The 27,468-nt window shown below is 48.4% G+C and overlaps 1 protein-coding gene across 4 annotated transcripts in view; it reads left to right on the top strand.

Annotated features, from left to right (window-relative positions):
* The window catches only part of TPK1 (thiamin pyrophosphokinase 1), a 689,236-nt gene that overhangs the window by 20,867 nt on the left and 640,901 nt on the right, over positions 1–27,468 (top strand). Inside the window, exon 3 of one of the 4 annotated variants that reach the window (XM_040353161.1) lies at positions 10,794–10,853. The exons of the other annotated variants lie outside the window; for them this stretch is intronic. The gene's annotated coding sequence lies outside the window, so the exon portion shown is untranslated. The remainder of the gene's footprint in view (positions 1–10,793; positions 10,854–27,468) is intronic. 4 annotated transcript variants of the gene reach the window in all.

Below are 27,468 nucleotides of genomic sequence, written 5' to 3' on the forward strand. Positions count from 1 at the left end.
AATGCGCTGGTTCTCGGGCCAGCGGACATGTCCGATGAGTCATACTGACCATTGGACATGTCCGGCGGACATGGTTCCAGCGGACATGTTTCTTAGCAGGCTAAGAAACATTTGTCCGCTGGAAACCTGTCCGGTCGGCCGGAAAATTGTCCGGTCGGCCCTACACACGACTGAACATGTCCGGAAACTGGTCCGACGGACCAGTTTCAGCGGACATGTTCGGTCTTGTGTACGAGGCCTCAGGGTCCTGCCCGCTCTAAGAGATGCGGTTATTGTAATGGGAAATTGCCCTCTGATTACTCCAAGCCCTTCTGCTTTAGATGTATCCAGAAGCTAGCGGGAAAGGAGTCTTCTCAAGTTATGAGACTTCCTTTCTGTTTAGACCCAGATGCTTGCCACTCTTAAGGAATTTCAAGCATCGCTTAAAGCTAAGGAACCTGAACCCCAGACTTATAGGGAGGGCTCCTCTTCTCAGAAGGGTTCCTCATCAACCAGAATGGTTGATGAGGAACCATTCTTCACCCCCACCCCTGGCTTCTACGCTGCCTTCCGCTGGGGCCCCCGGGCTTCGCCGTTTTCTGCCGGGGGGTGGGCTGAAGTAGGGTGAAGTAGACTCGGAGATCCCTGACCAGGGTCTATCCGATGAGGGTCTGGTGGCTAGTCAGGCAGATGAGGAGGATTCCCGACCGGGAAAACATATATTTTCTCAGCCGATGACATGGAAGGTCTCCTCAGCTTCTGAGGAGATACAGCAGCCGGCAGAAAGACCATCCGCACAGGATAGAATGAATGATAGAATGTACCAAGGCCTAGCGAGACCCCAATCTAGAGCCATTCCGGTACACCAGTCACTCAAGGATATCATCCATGGAGAGTGGAAGGAACCTGAAAGGAAGCTTCTAAAGTATAAAACTTGGAAGCGTAGGTGCCCCTTTAAGGAGAAGGACGAAAATAAATTCTTTAAGATGCAAAGACTGGATGCCTGCAGGTGTCCAAACAGTCCGACCTCTCATTTGAGGATGCGGGTAACCTTAAGGATATGATGGATCGGCGTGCCGAGACCACCTTGCGTAGAGCTTGGAAAGGCCAATGCGGCAGCAATGAGCCCCGCGTTGGCTTCAGCTTGCAAAGCTAGAAACGCGGATGCATGGATTTCCAAGTTGATGGACCGTGTTTCTAAGTCTAAGGAGGTGCTAGACTCGCTACAGCACAGTGGCTTATCTAGTAGATGCTGCGGTTGAGACTGTGCGGACCACCGCAAAGACGGGAGCCCTCTTGAACTCAGCTAGAATAGCTGTATGGTTCAAGACGTGGGACGATGATAGTGCATCCAAGACCCCTCTATGTGGTCTCCCATTTGAGGGCTCCCTCCTTTTTGGTGCAGGGCTCGATCAGGCTCTGACGAGATCTACTGAAAAGGGCAAAAAATTCCCCACCAAACCTAAAAGGGAAAAAATATTTTTTCTTAAAAGGCCCCCAGGGTAGGAACCGTTTTCTAGACAAAAAGTCTACCGGTAATAAGCGGTGGGGCTTTGGAAAGGATAAACAAAAAGGAAGTATCCTCTTTTCCAACCAAACATCCAGTGATAAAGACTCTAAGTGACCGGAGAGCTGGGGAAGGCTTTCCCATTTTCTCTCCAGGTGGGAAAGTATAACTTAAAGCCCCCATATCCTCTGTATTGTAAGGGAGGGCTAAAAGCTGGAGTTTCTTCACTCCCCTCCCCCAAAATTCTTTCTAACACATTTACCCAGAGACCCCCTCAAAGCAGCAGGTCTTCTGCGGAATGTCACAGAGCTAGCAGAGCAGGGAGTCGTGCTGGTGCCTGCGGAGCAACAGGGACTGGGAGTCTATTCCCATATCTTCTTGTTCCAAAGCCATCAGGGAAATTTCCAGCTTATAATCAACCTGAAGCCCTTGAATACTTTCCTCCGTCACAAGAAGTTTCGAATGGAGAGTGTATACACCCTCAGGAAGCTCCTTCTGAGGGAGGTTTTTATGATAATGATCGACTTAAAGGATGCTTATCTACACGTCCCGATCTTCCCAGGGCACCAAAGATTTTTCAGGTTTGCAATCGCCTCTGCCCAGGGAATTCAGCATTGGCAGTTTGCTGCCCTCCCCTTTGGACTGGCTTCCAGTCCAAGGGTTTTCACAAAAGTCCTGGCGGAGGTGGTTGCTTTCCTGCACCTGCAAGGGATAGCGATAGTCCCCTATCTCGACGATCTGCTTCTTTACAACCAGAGTCGAGATCTTCTCCTTGCAGACCTGGCCAAGGTCGTGAGTACCTTTGGAATCCCTGGGGTGGATCATCAACAGGGAAAATACTTGCTGGTTCCGGACCAAAAGAAGGTTTACTTGGGGTTCCTGGTGGATTCCTTAGAAAGGAAACTTATTTTACCCCTGGACAAGGTTCAGGGTCTCATGACAGCGGTCAGGTCTATGTTGGAGGTAGGGGAATCCTCTTTCAGAGATATCATGAGGCTACTGGGTCCAATGATCTCTTGTATCCCAGCGGTGCCGTGGGCTCAGCTCCACTCCTGACCTCTCCAATATTTCCTCCTTTCCTCCTGGAACGGGAGAGACACTAGACGACAGAGTCTCCATCCCAGATGTAGTAAAGGACTCTGAGGTAATGGCTTCTTCTTTAGAGGTTACAGGGGGGTCGTTTGTGGAGTCAAACCGACCCCATCAGGATAACTACAGACGCAAGTGCTTGGGGGTGGGGGACTCACTTAGACAAGCTTCGAGCCCAGGGTTTCTGGAACCAGGATCAGAGGGGCGCTTCCTCAAACTTCCAAGAATTATTGGCTTTCGGAGAAGCCCTAAGGGCGTTCGAGGAGAGATTTCATGGCCGGGAGGTCCAGATTCTGTCCAACAACTCGACCCCTGTATCGTTCCTGAATCATCAAGGAGGCACCAGGTCTCGCGCCCTTCTGACCTTGTCTCTGGAGATCCTGAGCTGGGCAGAGCTGCGGATCTCCTCTCTCACGGCAGTCCACATAAAGGGGGTTCACAACTTAGAAGTGGACTATTTAAGTCGTCAACCAATTCAATGGGAGTTGAACCCAGAAGTGTTTAACCTGGTGTGCCAACAGTTCGGCAAGCCAGAGATAGATCTCTTCTCCCGCAAGGGAAACCGAAGAGTAAAAAGATTTTCCCTCTCTCGGGAGCGAGACTCAGAGGGAGTTGTCCCAGGTGTGGAACTTTCACCTGGCTTATGCCTTTCCCCCTCTAAGCCTAATTCCGAGAGTCTTACAAAAGCTGAATCTCACAGAGGGCAGATTTATTTTGATCGCCCCTTGGTGGCCCAAGAGGATCTGGTTCCCCACTCTGGAGAACTGGTCGGTAGCTCCTCCTCTCCTTCTACTAGTTCGGGCAGACCTTCTTCGTCGGGGTCCGGTCTATCATCCAGATCCCAGCTTCTTAAAGCTGATGGCCTGGTGCTTAAAAGGCAGAACCTGCGGGAGAAGGGCTGTTTTGAAAGAATAATTAACACCCTCCTTTCAAGTAGAAAGGAAGTTACCAGGCATATCTACGCCAAAGTCTGGGGGGGTCTTCTCACGCTGGTGCCAACAAGAAACTTCGGTCAACCTGGATTTTCTCCAGGATGGAGTTGATCTGGGGCTCACCACCAAGACACTGAAAGTTCAGGTGGCAGCCTTATCCTATTTTTTGGACAGAAGATTATCTCTGGACCCTCTGATTAAAAGGTTCCTGACGGCCAGAGATAGAATGTCCCCAGTGCAGGTCTCTAGAGTCCCACCCTGGAACCTTTCTTTAGTATTGGAACAGTTAACTAAGGCTCCGTTTGAGCCAATAGACCGTATTTCAGTTAAATTGCTCACATTTAAGTTTACCTTTCTTCTGGCGATTAAGACAGCCAAAAGAATAGGTCGATATGCAGGCTCTGTCGATTAAGGAGCCATTTTTTTATTTATTTGATGACAGGATTGTTCTTAGATAGGACCCCCTGTACCTTCCCAAAGTAGTATCTAAGTTCCACAGAACACAGGAAATAGTACTCCCATCCTTTTGGTCAAATCCTCAGAATGAAAGAGAGGCCTCCTTTCACTGTCTGGATGTCAGACGGTGTCTGTTATTTTATCTGGATAGAGTAAGCGAATTTAGGAAATCCAGCCACTTATTAATACATTTTTCAGGACAGAAAAAGGGCCAGCAGGCATCTAGAGCATCAATATCTAGTTGGATCAGGCAGACAATCTCCCTAACTTATGAACAGGCTGGTAACACAGCCCCAAAGGTTAAGGCACACTCCACTCGGTCCCTGGCAACCTCCTGGGCAGAAAGGGCCGGAGCTTTGGTTGAACAGATATGTAAAGCTGCGACTTGGTCAAGCCAGAATACATTCTTAAGGCATTAGAGTGGAGCTACTGCCACCTCAGGACTTGTCTTTCGGTATGAAGGTCCTGCAAGCAGTCGTCCCGCCCTAAGGTAGGCCTAAAGCTACTTGCTTCTCTCTCATTGTGCGGTCCAGGAAGACGACTTGAGAAAAGTAACCAGTTATACTTGCCTGTAACAGTGTTTCTGTTAAGTCTTACAGGATGGCAGGCCTACTTCCCACCCTCTTGGTAAGAATATTGGTTTGTATAAGAGTTGTCGGGTACATTTCTTTATCGTACATCACGGGACACAGAGCGGCATATTCATTACTATATGGGTTATATGGAGTACCTTCAGGTGTTGACACTGGCAATCTCAAACAGGAAATGCCCCTCCCTATATAACCCCCTCCCATAGGAGGAGTACCTCAGTTTTTACGCCAGTGTCTTAGGTGTTAGTCATGGTTTAGCTTGCCTCCGCATCCTTGGGATTAGGTGAGCTACCGGTTCTGTCCAAAAAAGCCTCAGCGCTAAAGTGGTCAGTAACCGGACCCCAAACCCTTGGGGTATAGCCCATAATGCTTTTCTTTTTAGAGAGCTGGACCCTGGGCCCAGAACTTAGAAACCTTTGGGTGCCTAATGTTTTCTGTTGCCAGGGTGCTATATGGGCCCAGGACAGTGGATCCTTCATAGGAACCCAGGGCCTGAAGGTCTAGACATCCCCACGGAGATGGTGGAAGATTGGGCCTCTTGCTTGGCAAAGTCCTGCGGCATGGAGCAGGTAAGTGAGGGGAAAACTTGCGGAACTTGGTTCTTAGCAGGTTTTTTTCTGGGGGGTCACAGGGGACATGCCTAAAGTTATGCACTGCATCTGGCAAACTAGTCACATATCATAAAGATAGGATGGCTCTATATGTATTATTCCCCATAAGATGTGACCTCCCTTGTAGTGTTGGAAAAGCATTGAGTGGGGCCTGTGTGATATAAAAGTATATGTGTGTGTCAGAGAGCTGTGCTTACCTGCAAGCCTCCAGGCGATGCTCCATTCAGTCTTCCTCCTCAGAGCCTGCAAAGCAGGCAAAACGCTGACCTCCTCGTGGTTCCAGGCTGCAGGCTGCAGTTTGCTGGAGCAGAGAGGTCCCTTCCTCCCAAACCCCCCCCCCCCCTGTCGGGAGGGGCATTTCCTGTTTGAGATTGCTGGGGGGGAAGGGCGGGTCAGTGGCTTAAGGAAGGGGCGGCCCTTCCTTGTTTGTTCCATTCAATACTTTGGAACTGGGGAAGAAAGACCAGAGCGGCAGCACGGGGCGCCGAGGACACACAGTGGCCAGAAAGGATATTGCAGTCTTCAGAAGACTGTTTTTTCAAGCCTAGAAATAGGCTGTTTCTTTTCCATCTCATAGCATTTCTTTGCAATACTACTCAGGGGGACAGAATGTTTTTTCTTTCCTGGATTTGAAACAAAAACCAAAAAAAAAAAAAAAAAAGTCATCTAGGGGAGAGGAAGCATTTTTTATCCCCCAAACAGGTGTTTGGGCAATTAACTTTTATAGTTCCAAATACCAATAGGTAGCAGGTGTACCTCGGTATTGTACCATGGCATCCGGGTCAGAGGGTACAAGAGGTGGGGATTCCCCCAGAGAGTCTGAGGTCTCGGACAAAGTTATGCCGCTGCTTTCCCCACAGGGAGCCTTGGGGCCATCGGGATCTGGGGCTGGAGCTGGCGCGGGTCAGTCCAACCCTAAGATGGTCACGGACAAGGTATTACTCACCTCTTTAAGAGAGATGGAGAAAAGAATGGGAAAAATGATAGCCACAGCTATGCGGGGCAGTAAACGGATTAGATCTCCGTCGCCCGAGCGCGGACCCTCAGAAGAGGAGGTCCTTTCCTCATGGGAATTGGACGACCTCTTGGACAAGGACCAAGTAGGTTCAGGGATCGAAGATCCGGATACAGAGGAGTCTGGAGCAGTCTCCCAAGGGGAGAGCTGGTGGATTCAAGCCTTAACGGACTTGGTCCATAATGCATTCAACTTGCCAGTACCAGATCTCCAGGTATCTACGGTTTCAGCTTTGGGCTCACTGAGGGCGCCTCAAAGCAATGCAGTATTTCCGATCCACCCTCTACTAGAGGGAGTTTTGTTCCAGGATTGGAACAAGCCAGATAAAATCTTCTTACCACCTAAAAGATTCTCTGCCCTATATCCTATGGAAGATAAATTTTCCAAGAAATGGGCTACTCCTACAGTGGACGCAGCCATCTCATGTATTAACAAATCATTAACATGCCCTGTAGAAAACATACAGGTATTCAAGGATCCAGTTGATAAACGCTTGGAAGCACTACTTAAGAACTCCTTCACTACTGCAGGGGCAGTAGTACAGCCAGCCGTGGCTGCGATTGGGGTTGCTCAAGCATTATCGGATCAAGTTAAGCAGATGCTTAAACTTATTCCTGCCCAGCAGGCAGAAGAATTTTCGGATGTCCCTAGGGCCATATGTTTTACAGTAGACGCAATTAAGGATTCTATCCAGCAAGCGTCACGTTTATCGTTATCCCTTATCCATATGAGAAGACTCTTATGGTTAAAAAGCTGGGAGGCCGAGCCCCCATGCAAGAAGCTCCTGGTAGGGTTCCCCTTCCATGGAGGACGACTCTTCGGAGAAGACCTAGATAAATACATTCAAACCATTTCAAATGGCAAAAGTACTCTCTTGCCAACTAAGAGGAAGTTTCAGGGGCCTGCGTTTAAACGACAGTACTCCCCTGGGCAGGGGCCCTCTAATGCCAAACAGTATCGACGGCCTCCTGCGAAAGCAAACTTCGGCTTCAACAGCAAATCACAAGGACAGGCTGCTAGAGGCAGAAAGCAGTGGGTTCGCAAACCAGCAAAACCAGCCCCCAAGCCGACCTTATGAAGGGACGCCCCCACCCACGAAGGTGGGGGGAAGGCTGCGACTCTTTTCAGAGGTTTGGGAAGCCAGCATTCCCGACGAGTGGGTACGGTCTTCCGTGGCCACGGGCTACAAATTAGATTTCCTAAGGTTTCCTCCTCTTCATTTCCAGGAGTCGAGGATTCCAAACGATCCGGAGAAAGGAGCCGCATTAATGTCGGCATTAAATCATCTACTTTCCCAGGAAGTAATAGTAGAGGTACCAGTCCTGGAACAGGGGCTAGGTTTCTACTCCAACCTATTCATCATCCCGAAGTCCAATGGAGATGTCAGGCCAATTTTGGACCTAAAGATGGTAAATACATACCTAAAGATCCGCTCATTTCGGATGGAATCCGTGCGGTCAGCAGCTACCACACTCCAAAAGGACGACTTCATGGCGTCCATAGACATAAAGGATGCCTACCTTCATCTTCCAATTTATCAGCCACATCAAAAATATCTACGCTTCATGGTGGCTTCGCGTCACTTCCAATTCGTGGCGCTTCCCTTCGGGTTGGCTACGGCCCCCCGGGTGTTCACGAAGGTCCTAGCTCCAATCCTAGCCAAACTAAGGATCCAAGGGGTCACGATCCTAGCATACCTGGACGACCTCCTAGTCATAGATCACTCGTCTCCCGGCTTGGAGCGAGCAGTGGCCCTCACGGTCCAATACCTCGAGAAGTTCGGCTGGGTCCTAAATCGAGAAAAGTCAGCTTTCCTGCCCACAAGGCAGTTGGAATATCTCGGCATGAGATTAGACACAGAACAACGAAGAGTGTTTCTACCTCTGAGGAAGGTCAAAGCCATCAAGGAATTAATCCTACTGGTTCTAAGCAAGAAGGAACCGACTATTCGCCTATGTATGAGGTTACTAGGCAAGATGGTGGCCACATTCGAGGCGGTACCATACGCCCAGAGCCACACTCGCATCCTGCAGGCAGCCATCCTGTCAGCATGGAGCAGAAGGCCACAGGCCTTGGATATCCCGTTGCCGCTCTCATCAAGAGTCCGACAAAGTCTGTGTTGGTGGTTAGACCCTCAGAATATACTGAAGGGGAAGTCTTTCAGCCCAGTGGCTTGGAAGATAGTGACCACAGACGCCAGCCTGACGGGCTGGGGAGCAATTTTGGATGGTTGCACTCGCCAAGGTACTTGGGCAACGCCAGAGAAGCAGTTGCCCATCAACATCTTGGAGCTCAGAGCTGCTCGACTAGCCCTCAGGGCTTGGATGTCAAAATTGCAGGGGTTCCCGGTGAGAATTCAATCAGACAATGCCACGGCCGTGGCATACATAAATCACCAAGGGGGAACCAGGAGTCAAGCCGCTCAGAGAGAGGTGAGCTTGATTCTCCTATGGGCAGAGGCTCATGTGCCCTGCATATCGGCAATATTCATTTCAGGAGTGGACAACTTTCAGGCGGACTTCTTAAGCCGCCAGACTCTTTTGCCGGGGGAATGGTCTCTGCATCCACAAATCTTTCAAGCACTCTGCCAAAGATGGGGAGTGCCGGACGTGGATATCATGGCATCGAGACTCAACAAGAAGCTAGACAGGTTCATGTCCCGCTCAAGGGATCCGATGGCCTGCGGAACCGATGCGTTGGTTTGCCCTTGGCATCGGTTCAAACTTCTTTATGCGTTTCCCCCGCTCCAGTTACTACCCCGCCTGCTGCGCAGGATCCGGGTGGAGCACATACCAGTCATCCTGGTAGCTCCAGCATGGCCCAGAAGGGCATGGTACTCACTAATCTTAAGGATGGTAGTGGGAGACCCTTGGACTCTTCCTCTACGGCCAGACCTGCTATCGCAAGGTCCGATCCTCCACCCTGCCTTACGGCATCTAAATTTGACGGCCTGGAAGCTGAATCCCTGATTCTCAGGGGTAGAGGTCTGTCTCAGAAAGTAATCTCTACCCTAATCAGAGCCAGGAAACCGGTCTCTAGGGTGATTTACTACAGGGTCTGGAAGGCCTATGTAGGCTGGTGTGAGTCCAAGCGATGGCTTTCTCGCAAATTTACCATCGATAGAGTATTAAGTTTTCTCCAGCTAGGAGTGGATAAAGGATTGGCATTAAGCACAATCAAAGGACAGATTTCTGCTCTGTCAGTGTGGTTTCAGCGGCCGCTGGCCACCCACTCGCTGGTTAAGACCTTCCTTCAAGGGGTCTTACGTATTAAACCTCCAGTTAAATCCCCGCTTTGCCCGTGGGATTTAAACCTTGTTCTGTCAAGTTTACAGAAACAACCGTTTGAGCCGTTGGCTGAAATTCCTTTGGTTTTACTGACAAGAAAGTTAGTATTTTTGGTCGCCATAGTTTCCGCAAGAAGAGTATCGGAACTGGCGGCCTTATCCTGTAAGGAACCATATCTTATTTTTCATAAGGACAGGGTCGTTCTCCGCCCTCATCCTTCCTTCCTTCCTTCCTACCGAAGGTTGTATCCAGTTTTCATTTGAACCAGGATTTGGTATTACCATCCTTCTTCCCTAAACCTACTTCCAGAAAGGAAGGGTTGCTGCATACCTTGGATATCGTCAGGGCCATGAAGGCCTATCTTAAAGCTACAAAGAAGATCCGGAAAACAGATGTGCTGTTCATATTACCGGATGGGCCCAAGAAGGGGCAGGCAGCTGCAAAGTCCACCATTTCTAGGTGGATTAAGCAATTAATCACTCAGGCCTACGGCTTGAAAGGGTTGCCTCCTCCAGTATCATTAAAGGCTCATTCTACTAGGGCCATGGGCGCCTCCTGGGCAGCACACCACCAGATCTCTATGGCTCAAGTTTGCAAGGCGGCAACCTGGTCTTCTGTCCACACGTTTACAAAATTCTACCAGTTGGACGTAAGAAGGAAGTCTGATACAGCCTTTGGGCAGGCAGTGCTGCAGGCTGCAGTTTGAGACCCTCGGATTCCGGGGGCTCCTCTTTTTTGAGTTAAATTTAAAATTTAAGATTATTTTTCTCAACTAAGTTGGATTTATTATGATTTGAGTATTTCTCTAAATTAAATCCTTTTGTCTTGGAGATGTTCTCCCTCCCCTCATTGTGAGCATTGCTTTGGGACATCCCATATAGTAATGAATATTCCGCTCTGTGTCCCGTGATGTACGATAAAGAAAAAGGGATTTTTAATACAGCTTACCTGTAAAATCCTTTTCTTGGAGTACATCACGGGACACAGAGCTCCCACCCCTCTTTTTGGGGACCATTTTGGGAGGCATACTGCTTGCTACAAAACTGAGGTACTCCTCCTATGGGAGGGGGTTATATAGGGAGGGGCATTTCCTGTTTGAGATTGCCAGTGTCAACACCTGAAGGTACTCCATATAACCCATATAGTAATGAATATGCCGCTCTGTGTCCCGTGATGTACTCCAAGAAAAGGATTTTACAGGTAAGCTGTATTAAAAATCCCTTTTTTCACTCCTGTGCACTGGTGTGGGTCTATACTTTGTCACAAACTGAGGAGCACGGTGAGGGGTGGGGCTTTTAACCTCTTGATTGATTGTGTTTCCTGTCAGGTGGAGCCAGTCATCTCTCATTGTGCCGTCCTGTAAGACTTCCCACAAACACCGTTACTGGTAAGTGTAACTGGTTACTTTTGTTGTCTTTTATATTAAAGTGGTTGTAAACCCATGGGAAAAAAAAAACTGCAAGACAAAGGCATAATGAGCTAGTATATAAATACTTACTTTAGCTCGAAGTCCCCGCAGCAGTCCTTGTACCCCGCTCTGGCCACCAACATGTCTCCCGGAGTTCCTTCCGAGTATTGCAGGCTCCGGCGCTGTATTTGGCCGAAACCGCTATGACGTTGGCACATGCAGATACAGGGGATATCCCCTAAACCAGGGATCCTCAAACTACGGCCCTCCAGCTGTTGCGGAACTACACTTCCCATGAGGCATTATAAAACTCTCACATTCAGACATAACTAGGCATGATGGAAATTGTAGTTCCTGAACACCTGGAGGGCCATAGTTTGAAGACCCCTGCCCTAAACCGTGCAGGTTTGGGAGGAATCTGGTGTAGCTACAGGTAAGCCTTATTAACTAAAAAAGAGCAACATTTTTTACTTTCTGATATAATACATACCCAAAAAAATATAAAAAGACAAATTTATTCATCAGTAGCGTATATAGATTGGTTTGTGCAAAAGTTATAGCATCTACAAAATAGGGGATAGATTTATGGCATTTTAATTTTTATTTTATTTTTTACTCGTAATGGCGACAATCAGTAATTTTTAGTGGTACAGCGACATTGCAGCGGACAGATCGGACCCCTGACCGACGGTTTTGAAACTTTTTGGGGAACCGGTGACATATTACAGTGATCAGTGCTAAAAATATGCACTGACATTGTACTAATGACACTGGCAGGGAAGGGGTTAACATCAGGGGCAATCAAAGGGTTAAATGTGTAACGTTTCCCAGTTTGTGTTTTCTGACTGTATGGGGGAATGTGTGACTGGGGGAATGTGTGACTGGGGAAACGCACAGATCTGTCTTCCTTCTTAACAGACAGATCTCCGTGTCATCTCCTGACAGAACGGACATCTGCCTTTACTTCAGCAGATCCCCGTTCTGTGTCTGTAACGAATGATCGAGGATGGCCAGTGGGCATCGAGTCCACTGGACCCACTGAATGGCTTCCCCCCTTGCTGCCCAATCGGAGTGCTTGCATGAAAGCTAGTGCACAAATCGCCGTACCGTGCTCCTCCCTCCGGGACAGCAAACGCAATCACCCAAATTGCTTTTTTTTTTTTTTTTGCATGCTAGTCTCATATCGAAAATTAAGAGGTTACTAAAGTTACGAAAAGTCTTGTAAGACAGACTACAACTTTTGGAAGTGCTATAATGTAATGTATTTTTCATTTCCGAGCATGCGTGGCTTGGTCTTCCAATTTTTTTTAATTTTTTTTTTTGGACGAATACTGTACTAATTGAAAAAATATTTCACTCTATCGTTCGATAATTTTTTATTTTTATTTTGTCCCTTTTGGATATTGTTGCATGAAATGTCGATCGGCTCTCGTAAGCTGTTTACTACGATCAGGTTATTGTACGATCGATCCATCTGATTTTCGTATCCTGTGTATTACGCATAAGATTCCCCCTCACTTCCTGCCCTGATGACCATTATGTGAGCCAAAATAAAGAGCAGTATAATCTGGCCGAGGTTCTCCACTTCATTTAATCTATCCAAGACAAGAAAATGTTGGGGTTGGAGGTCATGTTTGGAGCTGTAATTGTGCATCAGATGAATGTTTTTGCAGTTTTGGCTGCAGTTACACTACTGCATATGTGGAGTCCTTGGCAGGGGTGGACTGACCATTGAGTCACTCGGCACTGCCCGAGGGCCCCATGTCACTAGGGGCCCCATCAGGGTTGCCAGGCTCAGTAAAACCAGGGACAGTATGTAAAAAATCTATGTTTTTTTTTTTTTTACATCTGTCCCTGATATGTCTGAAACCAACAAGCTTCTGATGTGAAATTCCTGAGATTTTAGCTGCCCCGCCTCTGCACTGCCTCCTGGCTTGGAGGCCATCTGTAAACCCAGGGGCCCCATAGTCTTCTATTGCCCAGGGGCCCCATGAGTTGTCAGTCTGCCCCTGGTCCTTGGTTATCTCAAAATGTTAAATCCAATAAAATTATTAACTGATTTTTGCCTCTCCGTAAAGTATGTGAAGTGCTAATTGCTCTGTCATCAATTTCCACAGAGACTTCCTAGAACTACAATTCAGATTGAATTGAATGTTGGAATCAATTTAGTTGATATTTTTGACAAGTCGCACAAGCCATAAAGATGTACATCTAAATGACAGATATGGTACTGAGAATCAAGAACTTTGGGATATATGGAACGTATAATGTAATTTTCATTGATACCTCATGAATGTCTGATTTAATCAGGTTGTATACTGCAGTACATCTAGAAGAGAAGGACACATCCCTGTATTTTAAAGGGTAAATCCACTTTTGTGGAAAAAAATCTAGCAAAAAAAAGATAGATAGATAGATAGATAGATAGATATTATGCATTACTACTACACAAGCCATATTGTAAATGAATGTTATTAACCACTTGCCGACCGTCTCGCGTTGATATACATTGGCAAAGTGATTCATTGTCGCGAATCGCCATATGGGTACTTCGGTACCTTTTGACCACCTCGATACAGCCCAAGCCATTTTTCAGCTTTCAGCGCTATCACACTTTGAATGACAATTGCGCGGTCATGCTACACTGTAACCATGCACAGTTTTTGTCAGTAAATATTGCAAATAAGTATTTTTTCTCCTTCACTGATGGGCGCTGATGAGGCAGCACTGATAGGCTGCACTGATTAGGTGGCACTGATGAGGAAGCATGAATATGCCGCATAGATAAGCGGCACTGGTGGGCATAGATAGGTGGCACTGATGGGCATTCATGGGCAGCCGTGATGAGCATTGATGGGCAGCACTAATAGCCAGCACTGACTGGCATCACTTGTGGGCACTGGTTGCTGGCACTTTTGGGCACAGATTGGCAATTATGGGCACTGATTGCTGGCAGTGGTGGGCACTTAATTGTAATCAGGGCACTGATGATCAGTGCCCTGATTACGTACCTATCTGTCCTCTGTGAGGAGATGCCACTGATCGGCTCTTTTCCCACTCTGTCAGTGTGAGGCGAGGAGAGCCGATTACCGGCATCTCTGCGTTTACATGTGACCGGCTGTGATTGGTCACAGCCCATCACATGGTTAAAAATCCGCGGCTCTTTACACAGATCGGGGTTGCGCCTTGTCCTAGCAAAACGGCGGGGCACGCAAGAGCGGTCGTTCTGGGCGGCCTTCATGACGTCCACCCAGAACGAGAGCTGCACCGCCCAGCCGACGGTGGGTGGCAAGTGGTTAAGGGCGATAGCAGCCACGTGCTCGCTGCACAGAAGGCGTGATAGCTGCTGACCACCCGCAATCGCGCGCACGAGAGCAGGGATTTGTGTGTGTAAATACACAAATCCCTGTTCTGGCAGGGGATTGGAGACATATCGTTTGTTCCCAATAAGTAGGGACAACAAAATGTCTCCTCCCCCAGTCAATCCTATCCCCATACAGTTAAAAGCACTAACTACGGAACACATTTAACCCCTTGATCACCCCCTAGTGGTAACCCCTTTCCTGCCAGTGACATTTACACAGTAATCAGTGCATTTGTATAGCACTGATCGCTGTATAAATGTCATTGGTCCCAAAAAGTGTCCGATCTGTTCGTGGCAATTTCGCAGTACCGCTAAAAATCGTAGATCACCGCCATTACTAGTAAAAAAAAAATATATAATAAAAATGCCATAAATCTTTCCCATAGTATGAAAGGGGCCTAAGCAGTATTATGAAAAAGGGTATCCTTTGTCTTGAATTATACAGTGATGGTCCTGACTGCTAGTTTCATGGGATTTGTTGCGAGTTTGTGTAATGTCATTACGGTGTTATTCACTGTTCTATTCGTTGGGGGCTTCCTTAAAGGGAGAGATCTGCTGCAGGGAGTTCAGTTCCTCTTTTATAATTGTAGATATTTTCTATAGGCAAAAACGTTGGTCTTAAAGAGGTAGTAAAGTGCTGCCTTTTTTTCCCCTGACATGCAAAGTAAAGGCATAATGTGCTAGCATACGAGCAGAGTATGTGAAAATTGCCTGCAAACTAAGCCCTCGTCTTCCTTCTGGGTTCACAGACTCTGGCTGTGTGACTGACTGGAGCCACTTGACAGCACTCCCGCTAGGGGTGCGCATCTTCACTGGTCTCACGATTCGATTACGATTATCTGGTATTCAATTTGATTCCACGATATATCACGATTACTGCCAAGCTCCCACTTCCGCTTGTGCCGTCTAGGCAGCCCTTCCTCCCTGCAATCTTCTGGGACACATCACAGGTCCCAGAAGATTGCCCGGCTATGCAGGACAGCGCAGTGAGACATGCGTACCCGGCTGTGAAGCTGCAAGCTGTCACAGCCGGATGCCTACAGTAGTATTGTCAGCACTGTGGACAGGCGGGGGAGAGAATGGAGGGTTCGAGTGGCCACGTCGCTAAATTGTGGGATAGGTGAGTGTCTTTTTGCGCACACTCGTGGAATGGTGAGTGTCTTTTTGCGCACACTCGTGGAATGGTGACAAACTACGGTACCTAAAAAAAATATCCATAGGCGACGCTTTAAAAAAAAAAACGGTTACCAGGTTAGAGTTGCAGTGGAGGTTTAGTGCTAGAATTATTTCTCTCGCTCTTACGATCGCAGCGATACCTCACGTGTAATTTGAACGCCGTTTACATATGCGGGCGCAAGCTCACTGGGACAGGGGCTCTTTGAAGAAAAAAAAAACTTGGGGTATTAGGGTAGACCTTAGGGTATTATCCTCCTTTCTAGGAGATTGACTAGGCAGAAAAACCGCATGTTAAGTGTTAAACACTCCACACAGTATAGTACCTTCCAGGGGCAGTTCCCCCGGGTACATCCCTCATCCTCTGCTTTGCAGCTTCAGTTTTCAGCCTAGCAAAGGAGATGACATGGCATCCTCAGGGCCCATGTGCTCGGGGAATTTTTTTGCTATTTTCCTTTTGTTTTCCTGCATTTTTGGATCCTGTGATCTACAATCAACTGCCGACTGGGTGACAGGCTGGATCCTCGATCCTTGTAGTCCCCCCCAAGTTCGGCCATCGAGCGTGTGCCGGCCTTTAGCTACACGCTGGGCCGTCCACGACATGCCCCGTTGCTCCAGGGGTGGCCGGTGAGCTATACGCTCCAGGGCAAACATATGACCCGGCTCTATGTCTGTGTCAGTGTGCCGGGCCGACAGCCATGCCGTAACTGCGCGGACGTTGGTTCTGTCTGGGAAGCCGGTGGTCGCAGGACGGGTAAGTAGCAGTCCCCTTGCTTTGGCAGGGTGGTGCGGCTGGTGCATTTCTGGGGAGGTCGATTGGGGGTCCGCCCTGCTTTCCTCTCTCCCTTCCTCTCCCTCCTTTCCCCACATTCTGGGTGGCGGGCGGCCGTGCGGTGGAGGATCCGCCTGGGGGGCTCCATCCAGTGGCTGGGGGCTTTGTCTGTTTGGGGGTGCTGTTTTGCTGCCATGTTTGCGGGGAAGGCCTTCCCAGGGATCCCGGGTGTTTTTTTACTGTGTTCACTGTAGTGTGTATTTTTACTGTGCAATCCCGGCTGCCATTTTGGCGGCGCCGGGCGCCTTTATTAGAGTTCGGCGGCCATTTTCTTGAAGCCCACATGCTCTTTTTGCATGTCGGCAGCCATTTTGAAAGGGGTTTTTGCCTCTTGTGGCTAAAATAACGGCGCAAACAGCTCCAGCACACTTCCTGAGGGACGGCGCAGCACGGAGCAGCGCTCTGGGGCAGACAGCAGCAGTACAGGCCTGGTCGGGTGGTGAGTCCTCTGGGGGGTCCCCTGTTCTCTGCTGCGGCCGGGAGGGTGGCCTGTGGGTCTTGCCTTGCACTCCAAGGGTGGCAAAAGGGTGGGTTAGCATGGCGTCCGAACCGAATGCTTCTCCCCCAGACATGACAGAGTTAACCCTTAGTGCCCCTGTGGATGCTATGTCGGCAGTCCTAGAGGCATTTGTTGCCAGGATTGAAGCGGCGTGTGGCCAGAGGGGAGGTAAAAAGCACCCCCGCCTTCTTCTGGGGATGCCTCTGACACGGAATCGGGCCCAGCTACTGCTCCCGGCCCTGGTTCTGAGGTGTCAGAGGATGCAGGCCTAGTCCACACGGACAGTGAGGATGACTCTGCTTCAGGGTCAGCGCATGATAGGGCGCTAGTGGGAGCTCTTATCACTGCGGTGCGGGATACTCAGAAAATTGAGGATTCGGCTGAGACATCAGAGGTGTCGGTCCCTTTTGGGTTCCGCAAGCCGGCCCGCACTGCCAAAGTGTTTCCTTGTGTTCCTTATCTGGAAAAAAAATTGTACAAGGAATGGGATCGGCCGGAAAAGGTTTTTGCTGTTCCAAAATGCTTTGCGGTCCATTATCCTTTTGAGGAGGACTTCCTGAAAAAGTGGACCTCTCCTCCATCAGTGGACCCCCCTGTCCAGACTGAACAAGGTGACCACGTTGCCTGTGGAAGGTGCTCCCGCTTTCAAGGACCCCGCAGATAGGAGAGCTGAGGCTGTGGCCCGCTCCATGTTCACAGTGGTGGGGTCGGCGGTGAGACCGGTCTTGGCCGGGGCTCTAGTGTCAGACACTTACTGAACAGGCAAAGTTGTTGCTTCAGGAGTTGGAGGGGCATCAAGCCCCTCCGAACTGTGTGACGCTGGCCGACCAGTTGGTGCAGGGCCTAAAGTTTGTCTGTGAGTCAGCCCTGGATACGCTTCCCTTGCTCTCCAGGGCCTTGGCCTACGCGGTGGTGTTGCGCCACCTTGTCTGGCTGAAGTGTTGGTCTGCGAACCAGTCTTCTAAGAAGGTCTTGGTGGACAATCTGGTAAAGGTAAGGAGCCTCGCCGCAGACAGGGGCCCTCCTTTACCGCCCCCAAGCGTTTTTTTCGTCGGCCCGGTGCGGCAGGTAAACGTTCCCAGGGCGCTAAGGTGCCCGCTGAAGGGCAGGAGCGCCCCTGGTTCCGCAAGCCCAGCAAGCCTGCGGACAAACCTGCTTCCGCATGAAGGTCTGCCCCCGCCTGTCTCTCTGGTGGGGGGCCGGCTTCGCAAATTCGCGGCTCGTTGGATGTCACTTCTTTCCGACCGCCGGGTTTGCAAAGTATTTTCCTCAGGGTACAAGATAGTTTCAAGATCTGCTGGTCAGGGGGGTGATCGTGCTGGTTCCTTTACTAGAACGGTTTCAGGGGTTTTACTCCAATCTGTTTGTAGTCCCCAAGAAGGAAGGGGTCCGTCCAATCCTGGATCTCAAGGCCCTCAACTGTTTTGTCAGAGTGAAAAAGTTCAGGATGGAGTCGGTTCGCTCTGTAATAGCGGCACACCATCAAGGGGACTTTCTGGCGTCCTTGGATATCAAGGACGCGTATTTGCATATCCCCATATGTGCAAAGCACCAGAGATTTCTGCGCTTTACGGTCGGGGAGGACCACTTTCAATTTGTGGCCCTTCCTTTCAGCCTGGCTTCGGCGCCAAGGGTTTTTACCAAGGTGCTCACTCCGATTCTGGCCCTGCTGAGGCAGCGCGGGATCACTATTGTAGGATACCTGGACGACCTTCTCCTGAGAGCTTCTTCAAGCTCAGAGTAAGGCCCCTTTCACATTGAGGAGTTTTTCAGGCGGTAAAGCGCTAAAAATAGCGCTGCTATCCCGCTTGAAAAACTCCTGCACTGCAGACTCAATGTGAAAGCCCGAGGGCTTTCACACTGAGGCGATGCGCTGGCGGGAGACAAAAAAATCTCCTGTCAGCAGCATCTTTGGAGCGGTGAGAGGAGCGGCATGTATACCGCTCCTTCACCGCTCCTTCCCATTGAAAACAATGGGAACCGCGGCAATACCGCCCGCAATGCGCCTCTATAGAGGCGCATTGCGGGCGATATTAACTCTTTATCGGCCGCTAGCGGGGGTTAATACCGCACCGCTAGCGGCTGATACCCGCGGCAATTCCGGCGGTATAGCGCCACTATTTTTAGCGGCGTTATACCGCCACCGCAGCTCCCGCCCCAGTCTGAAAGGGGCCTTAGAGGTGGATGTGTCTATCACCTGCCAGACCCTCTGGGAATTTGGTTGACTGCTAAATGTTCAGAAGTCGGTGTTGGTACCGTCTCAGCGTCTGGAATACCTGGGGCTAGTCCTGGATTCCTCGGTGGCGAGAGTTTTTCTTCCCACGGAGAAATTACAAACACTGCAAACTGCGGTGAGGCGGTTGGCGACCCAGAAGTGGTCGTCGCTTCGCTTTTGCATGCGAGTTCTGGGTCTGATGGTGGCCTCCTTCGAGGCGGTTCCATATGCTCAATATCACACTTGTGTGTTACAGAGAGAAATTCTGTCACGTTGGGACGGCTCTGGATCACCAAGTCCGGGTGAGTCGCCTGGTCTGGTCCCCCCCAGTGTGGTGGCTGACGTCTCCGGTGCTTCGGGCCGGGAAGTCTTTCCTTCCATGCCGTCTCTCCGGCTGGGGGGGAATCTGGGGTGTTCAGTCAGCCCAGGGGCGCTGGGCTCGGGAAGAGTCCCGCCTGTCAATGTCCTGGAACTCCGGGCGATCAGGCTGTGCCTCTCCAAGTGGTCTCTGAGACTGCGGGGCCGCCCGGTCAGGATTCAGTCGGACAACGTCACGGCTGTGGTGTATGTCAATCATCAAGGGGGCACACAGAGTTCGGCTGCAGCCGCGGAAGTCGCTCAAATCCTCCGGTGGCCCGAAAAGAACGTTCCGGCACTTTCGGCTGTATACATTCCGGGCGTAAAGAACTGGCAGGCGGACTACCTAAGTCGCCAAACGCTAGACCGAGGAGAATAGTCGCTACACCTGGATGTGTTTCAGAGTCTCTGTCTGAAATGGGGCACTCCAGACGTGGATCTTCTGGCGTCCCGACTCAATCGGAAGGTGTCACGGTTCGTGACCTGGTCAAGAGACCCATGGGCGGACACGTCGGACGTGTTGGTGGCACCGTGGGGTCACTATCGCCTAATCTACGCCTTTCCTCCTCTGAAGCTTCTTCCTCGTCTGCTATGCAGAGTGGAAGCCGAGGAGATACCAACAATCCTAATTGCTCTGTATTGGCCTCGCCGTCCCTGGTAAGCAGATCTAGTGCATCTGGTGGCAGATGTTCCGTGGCGCCTGCCACTGCGAAAGGATCTTCTGTCGCAGGGTCCTATCTTTCATCCTGCTTTACAGTCGTTGGCTTTAACAGCGTGGCTATTGAGAGCCAGGTGCTGAGGGACCAGGGTCTGTCGGATTCGGTAATCTCTACCATGCTGCGGGCGCGGAAGTCTACTTCCCAGAAGATTTACCATTGTACGTGGAAGGCTTACATCTCTATGTGTGAGATGAATTGGCACCCCTGTGCGTACGTGATGTCCCGGATTCTGCTGTTCTTGCAGCGTGGGTTGGATCAGGCTCTCGCCTTAAGTACGATTAAGGGTCAGATTTCGGCCTTGGCGGTTTTCTTTTAGCGACCCTTGGCGGCGCACTCTCTGGTGCGTATGTTTGTGCAGGGGAATCGGCATGTGCCCCCGACTGTGCGTCCTCCACTGCCTCCGTGGGACTTCAATTTAGTCCTCTCGGTGCACCTGTCTGCTACGGCTCGGTTTCGAAAGTTCGATTCACAGTTCGTGTCGGTAACTGGTTCTAAGAAGGGTATGGCGGTCTCGTCGGCCACCATTTATAGGTGGATCAGGCAGGTCGTGCTTCAGGCCTATGCCCTAAAGGGGCAGGCGCCCCCCTTCCCGGATACGGCACATTCGACCAAGGCAATTGGGGCCTCTTGGGCTTTCCGCCATCAAGCGTTTGTTTTACAGGTGTGTAAACAGTGACCTGGTCGTCAATCCACACCTTCTCAAAGTTTTACAAGGTGGATGTGAGTGCATCTTCGGATGCCTCTTTCGGCCGCAAGGTCTTGCAGGCGGCTGTTTAACGTTGAAGTTCCTCCGTTGAGGAGCTCTGGTTTGTTTGGGGTGAAGTTGGTTTGCTGTGTTTTGCCACCCCTCGATTTTTTGACACTGCCCCTAAGGTCAATTGCTGCTGTGTCCGTCCATGAACGGAAGAGAAAATAGGATTTTTATACTCACTGTAAAATCCATTTCTCTGAGTTCATGGACGGACACAGCACCCACCCCTCCTTTGTTTGTACTGCTTGTTTACGAACTGAGGCTGCAGAGCAGAGGAGGAGGGATGTACCCGGGGGAACCGCCCCCTGTGAGGTACTATACTGTGTGGAGTGTTTAACACTTAACATGCTGTTTTTCTGCCTAGTCAATCTCCTAGATAGGAGGATAATACCCTAAGGTCAATTGCTGCTGTGTCCGTCCATGAACTCGGAGAAATGGATTTTACGGTGAGTACAAAAATCCTATTTTTTTTTTTTTTTTACATTGTGTTTTTTATTTTTTAAATGTTTGATCACTTTTATTGCTGTCACAAGGAATGTAAATATCCCTTGTGACAGTAATAGGTGATGACAGGTACTCTTTAAGGAGGGATCTGGACCCCAAATCCCTCCTTAGCACTTCAAGTATTCAGATGGGCAAAAACGGCGATTCTGAATACTGTCTTTTTTTTTTTAAACTGGCGCCATTGGCAGCTGAGTAAAACGGAAGTAATGTCGCTTCCGTGTTTACATACAGACTGGAACAAAGCCAACTCTTTGTTCCAGTCTGTCTTTAGCCGCCGGAAGTAGCGGCTCGTGGGACGGGAGGCTCGGTCAGGGTGGCGGGAGGGGGGGTGTCCCCTCCCGCTCCTCCGGGATAACAACCGTGTGGCTTTTAGCCGCATCGGTTGTTATCACTGGAAAGCCGACCGCCCGCTCTAAAAACTGTACTGGGATGATGCCTGCAGCTGCGTCGCTCCTATTAGAACGGTTCTGGTGAATAGAATGGGACGCGACTTGTCAGGCGGCTGAGTCTCCTGACGAGTCGCCCCAGTGTGAATCGGCTCTCAAGGAAGTGAGTAAATATGCAGATGACCTGATTTATCAAAGTGTGAAATATGTTGAAGGAGAAGTGTGGGTATCCCAAAAAACAAACAAACATACGTACTCCCCATTGTTGCAGCATAGGTCCAATGCTGCAGCTGTTCCCTGCACTGGGGACTGAGTGATCACATGACCATTGGTCTTCTCTGAGCAGAGTGTGGTGACGGTGGCTGGCTCAGGCTCTCAGTAGTGCATTGAGAGGCTAAGCCAGCTAGCAGTGAGGCCTGGAGTAGCTCTGACGCTCACTCTGAGCTGATTCTAGGTCACAGGAGTAAAAATAAGGACATTCCTGTGACTCAGAAAAGAAGTATGGCTAAAAAAAAGGTTTGATCATATTTCTCTTCTAAGGCTAAGTTCACCTATTTAAGGATAAAATAAAAAATGCACATATTTTTGTAGTTAAAAAAATATGCATTTATTTATTTATTTACTTTTCCCACAGGAGCCTGCCAAGAGTTGCATCCGCAATCAGTGGATCACAGGTGCAGTGTCATGCTCCTCCAGACATGTCCTCCAACTTTATTGTTCATACCTCTTTACTGGCTTTCTGTTAGTTGGCTAATGAGGGGAGGTGTTGGAGAATTTTACATGCTACACTACAAATACGGGTGTACCATGTTCCAATAATGAGCTTAAATTAAAGTTAATTCCACTGTATTTGATTGGGTGTTTGAATTGCATTCAGATGCAGTCACTTCAGCTCACTAAAAATCATATCCATAGAGGAATTAACACTCAAACAGAAAACAAGAACAAAATTGTTGGCAACAGAAACCAAGATTTTGCCTTTCATTTTTTTAAAAACAAACATAAAAAGATACAAGCATGATTGCTTACCATGGACAATAACTTCTCCAATTTTAGTGCATCATCCCCACAGTTAACGATTACAAATATGTTTTTAATAGGTGCAAGAAGGCCAACTAATCACAACTTTGTACCTTGGTGCTGTTAGACCAACCTTTCTCAACTGGGGTTCCTTGAGAAGTGCTGGATTGATCTCCAGCCCACACTGACCATCAAATTGTAAAGGGATGTTTTTTTTTTTCCTTTTTTTTTTTTTTTTTTACTGAGAGGCCACTACACTGATCAATAGTCTAAGGCAGGGTTTGACAAATTTGCTTGGAATCTAGGAGCCAGCTAAAAAAGTTAGGAGCCAGAAAACGCACCCCGTCCCGACGAGCTCGCGCGCAGAAGCGATCACATACGTGAGTAGCGCCGGCATATGTAAACGGTATTCAAACCACACGTGAGGTATCACCGCAATCGTTAGAGCGAGAGCAATAATTCTAGTTCTAAACCTCCTCTGTAACTCAAAACATGCAACCTGTAGAATTTTTAAAACGTCGCCTATGGAGATTTTAAAGGGTAAATGTTTGTCGCCATTCCATGAGCGGACACAATTTTGAAGCGTGACATGTTGGGTAGCAATTTACTCGGCGTAACATTATCTTTCACAACCTAAAAAAAAATTGGGCTAACTTTACTGTTGTCTTATATTTAAATTAAAAAAAAGTGCGCTTGTAAGGCCGCTGCGCAAATAAGGCATGACAAAGTATTGCAACGATCGCAATTTTATTCTCTAGGGTGTTGGAATAAAAAAAATATATAATGTTTGGGGGATCTAATTAGGGGGAAGGAGATGGCAGTGAAAAATTACATATATTCTAATATGTACCGGTAATCAGATTACTGATATTCTCCAGCTTCAGTCCTTCCTCTTCACAATTTCATGGAAGTTCCTCTTTAAGACACATGTATTGCCAAAGAAATTGTGCATGGATTTTTTTTTTTTTTAGCAATGCAGGACTGTGGTCTGAACCATCAATACAAACCTCGTTGACAAGTAAAACAGCAGTTCTATGCTGTTTTACTTGTAATGCCAACGGCCACCACCAAATGGCACAGGCCACAGAAGGAAGCTTAGCACTTCACAAGGCCGCAAAGCCGCGGCCTCAGTTTAACGGCCGTTGCGGGCCCGCCGATCGCACGGGGGGGGCGCACTGTGCCTCCGTGCGCCCGCGCCTGCGACTGGCCGTAACTGAGGCCTCGGCTTTGCAGCCTTGTAGGCCGCAAAGCGGCGGCCTCAATTACCGGCGGGCGCCAGGTCACAATTTCTTGTCGCAATTGCGACCTGGCGCCCGGATTTTGTCGAGCCCTGGTCTAAGGGGGCACTTTCTCTATCAACCAGTAGAGTAAGCATGCTTAAAGTGTTGTTAATAATTTATCTTATTCAGTTCTTCATTAGTTATCCCACACTGCAGGTGCGGCGCAGTGCACCTGTGACTTTTGTGTGGGTCAGCTGCACTTTGCCACAGACTTCCATTATATCCTGCAGGTGTGGCACACTTTCTGAAAGTGCACCAAATGCGCAAGTAATAACAGAAGTCTAAAATAAAGGGGAGAGGTGCCTCCAAGTGCAGGAGTACTAAAAAAATTTCAGTCATACAATTTAGCAACTCACATTTTAGAAGAATTAGAAAGGCACATCTGTAAGTAAAGTCCCGAGAGATAACGTCGGTGGGAAGTCAAGTTCCTCTGCTCCTGTCTCCGCAAGCACTCAGATTCCCGCTGGTCACCACTGTGATGGGAAGCTGGCCATATGGTGGAGGAGTCCAGAGTGAGGCTTGGTGCACAGGTGGCTGGGTGGTTTGTAGAGATGTCACTGGAGTATGCTCGGTGCATGTGTTGCAGCAGCCGTGCTCCTTTCAAGCAACACAAGTGGAATACAGGACTCTGGCATGGTGCAGCTAACCCTGTGGATCAGTTTTTAACCCCTTCCCTACCGAGTCATTGCAAAATTACGTTGGCGGTTCACCCTCCCTCCGGGTGGACGTTGTATGACGTCCTGGGCTTCCCAGGCGGCTAGGAGGCACGCGTGCGCACCCGCTGCATCGCTCGGGACCCGGTGCACGTGCCCCGTGGCCACGATGTCCGCCGGGCACCCGCAATTGCCCACAATTACGGCAGGACAATGGATCTGTGTGTGTAAACACACAGATCCATGTCCTTTCAAAAGGAGAGGAGACCGATGTGTGTTCCTCTGTACTGGAAACACACATTGGTCCCCTCCCCCTACAGTTAGAATCACTCACTAGGGAACATATTAACCCCTTGATCGCCCCCCTAGTATTAACCCTTTCCCTGCCAGTCACATTTACACAGTAATCGGTGCAGTTTTAAAGCACTAATCGCTGTATAAATGTAAATGGTTCCAAAAACGTTTCAAAAGTGTCCGATGTGTCTGTCGCAATGTCGCTGTCACAATAACAATCGCAGATCACCCCACTACTAGTAAAAAAATTAAAATGCCATTAATCTATCCCTTATTTTGTAGATGCTATAACTTTTGCGCAAACCAATCAATAAACGCTTTGTGATTTTTAGTTGTTTTTTTTTTGCCAAAAATATGTAGAAAAATACGTATTGGTCTAAACTGAGGAAAAAAATTGTTTAAAAAAAAAAATTGTGATATTTATTAAATCAAAAAGTAAAAAATATTGTGTTTTTTTTTTCAAAATTGTCGCTCTTCTTTTTGTTTAAAGAGCAACAAATTAAAACTGTAGAGGTGATCAAATACCACCAAACGAAAGCTCTATTTGTGGGGAAAAAAAACATTTGGGTACAGTGTTGCATGACCACGTAATTGTCATTCAAAGTGCGGCAGCACTGAAAACTAAAACTTTGTCTGGGCAGGAAGGGGGTGAATATGCCCTGTATTGAAACGGTTAAAAGCAGCCCAGTAACCACTGCAGAACAGATATGCCCATATGATTTTAGTTATAAACGTACCTTTAATAACATTCTTCCATTCAGGTATCGCCGACTGTTGCTGTCCCAGACAGAGTGCATTTGGTATCACTTCATCTATGACAGGAGCCCATGCTAATAGGAAGCATCGGTTTATGCGGCTCTGCTCTGTAGCCGATTGCTTCCTCTACTGCACCTCCATTCACAACACTGATGCTCTGGGATGGCGGGTCGGTAACCCATGATCTGGGCTTGCCAATTCAGAGCAGGAGGTCACAGGCCACATCAGAGGACACTGCGGGCCACTGGTTGGGCACCCTGCTCTAAAGGGTGCATGTGATTTCAAATACAGAACCTTGGCATTTATAAGAAATAAATATACTTTACAACACAAATGGGTATAAGTAATATAATGTTGTTGATTTGCCTAAAAATGTTCATTTTAAAGTATACCTGTCATATCTTGGAGCTTGTAAAATACCGACCGAAATCAAATACAGATACATACATACCTTTTAAGTGGGTGCAGGAGTCTCCTTCCATACTATCCTATTGACCATTCAAATGCTCATCTTGGTGGTGTGCTGATAGGAAGGGGTGGCAGACTGGTGGAGTGGGGCAAGCTCTCAACATTACCAGGAAGTGATGACATTTGCATATAATCACACTGGAGATGGCTTTGAAGGTAGGTCAAGACACTGTTAGCCAGACTCAAGAGATGGCCAGCCTTCTATGTTTCTAGTGGCACACCACCAAGATGGGGGGTCACTTTAATGGGACGTAGGAGCGTATAGAAGGCCTGAAAACTCTTAACACTACCAAGGAGAGTAAAAATTTGCATATTAGACTTTTACAGCCGTTTGGGTTGGAGCACCTTAAAGTGGATGTAAACCCACTCTCATCCTTTCTAAACTACTGCCATAGTGCTGATCTATAAGAATATAGATGCCTCCTGCATATATCCTTACCTGTCAAATGTCTCCCCTCTGTTATGAGACCTGAAAAACTGCAGATTCTGTGGGTGGGTCTGTTGTCCGGAGCTCGGTGGGTGAGTTGTGATGTCAGTAGACTCCCCGCCCTCCTCTACACTCCCCTTGTCAACATTCATTTTTTTGTGTATTCCTTACACTAAATTCTGCTATGATCACTAGCATCCAGTCAAAATCCAGAAAAGTAACCACATGACTTCAGAAAAGGAGTGAGGGTGGTAATTAAAAAAATAATGCCTGTCTCCAGGCTAGTGCATGAGATATGTAAATAACCGGTCATTCACAGCAAGGGGGAAGAACGGACAAAAGTTTTCTCCTGTTTGTCCGTTTATCTCACTGAAAAATAAAAAGAGGATTGCTCAGAGCTGGATTAACTCTTTGTGGCAAGACTGGGCACAGATGATAGGAAATCTTATACTATACGTTGTGACATCATAAAAAAAATTCACTTTAAGGTGCCCTTCATTTGATTGCTGCACACCTCTTACAAGCTTTCGAAAGTGCAAGTTGTACTCTTTTATATAGCAAGAGAACTGTGCAAAATGATTGACAAGAATAGATTTATTCAGATGGGAATAATATGATTTAATAGTATAAAATCTGAAATAAATGATGAAAAGGGATTAAAGACAGACACAACTTTGTATTTCAATGAGTGTGAACTATGTAATGCACTAGAACTGTAGTTATGTTACTGCTGAAGGCACACTATGTGATCCTTCAGAAGGTGATCTCAGTTCTCTGCTGGACATCCATCGTCTGGGGTGAGAGCTCATTTACAACTCTAGATAGAAAAGATATGTAGCTTCAAATTCCATTTTCACAGAGTTGTGTGTGAAAAATAGCACAGCTAAGCAAATTGA

The sequence above is a fragment of the Rana temporaria genome, chromosome 5 (genome assembly GCF_905171775.1).
Source record: "Rana temporaria chromosome 5, aRanTem1.1, whole genome shotgun sequence".
In the NCBI taxonomy this organism is placed as follows: domain Eukaryota; kingdom Metazoa; phylum Chordata; class Amphibia; order Anura; family Ranidae; genus Rana; species Rana temporaria.